Consider the following 1,306-nt stretch of genomic DNA (forward strand, 5'->3'; position numbering starts at 1 on the left):
AAATTGCTAGACTTCCCAAATCCGTGGCCAGCTCCCAGTATCCCTTCCATCTTTCATCTATCTCATATATTTTATTTGGAGGCCTGATCTTATGTCCTTTTCCCTCCTTCTGGAAGTATATTTTCCTGCGCTTTTCCACTTTGGGGTACTCAGATTAAATGATGTATCGGGGGCTTCACTTTTACAACAGTGCCTCCTTCTCGTTGTGTTCCTTTCCTGGTCATTCATTTGTATTTGGTTCTTTTAGTGCTTTTTCCTTTATTTTCCACATTGTGGCCTGTCGTGATAACACAAAACATCATTTACGCACAAATATTGATGACACAACACTATTAAATGGTAATTAACTAACATCCAGAAATATGAGTTTCACATCCTGTCTAGCAATTCTCTTGCCCAAAATATAAACAACTATACAGCTGATCTAAGAGGGGGCAAGTGTTGGGGTACGGTTTCCCATAACATACCAGTAAGTTTATTTGTGGTAAATTTTGTACAGAGTCAAAACCCATGGCTGAAAACCAAAAAAGGCACTGTTATACCATCAAATTTAAACTAGATGTCGTATAATAAGCAAAAGACCATGGTAATAGGGCAGCTGCTCTGTATTTGGGTCCACCACCAACGGAGAAAATGGTAAGGACTTAGAGGAAACAAGAACAGCTGAAAGCTGCTAAACGTAACAAACACTGCCTCCATAGGGGAGTTATAAAGTGGACTGAACTAGAAGAAGAGTTAAAACATGGGTTTTAGACCAAAGAAGATTGGGCTAATCACTAAAATGATTATGTACTATTCAAGGCTTATAGCAATGGATAGAGATATTAATGATTTTAAAGGGTCCACATCATGGTGTTCCAGATTTATGAGGAGAAATAACTTCTGTATGAGGGCGAGAACAAGAATAGCACAAAAAATGCTCCCTGAATACGAAAATCAAATACTTAAGTTTCACAGGTGTGTCGTTGGTGCAAGAATAGCAATTAATTTTGAACTTTCTCAGATAGCAAATATGGATGAAATTTCTTTGACATTTGATGTGCCATCAATCAAGATGGTAGAATCCAAGGGTGCTAAAACTGTGACTGTTAAAACATGTGGCCATGTCACCTTTTTTAATTTTTAAAAGAAAAACATTGCCTAAATAAAGGATACCCAATGGTATTTATGTTTATATCTATCCTAAATGTTGGATGGATGAGGAAGAATAAAATTGTGGCTTGATAAAAGTGTGGTCCAGGTGTCCTGGTGGGCTATTAAAGAAACCTGCCTTGTTAGTTTTGGGGCCCATAGAACTGAGCTTGTT

This window comes from Octopus bimaculoides, chromosome 29 (genome assembly GCF_001194135.2).
Source record: "Octopus bimaculoides isolate UCB-OBI-ISO-001 chromosome 29, ASM119413v2, whole genome shotgun sequence".
Classification (NCBI taxonomy): Eukaryota; Metazoa; Mollusca; class Cephalopoda; order Octopoda; family Octopodidae; genus Octopus; species Octopus bimaculoides.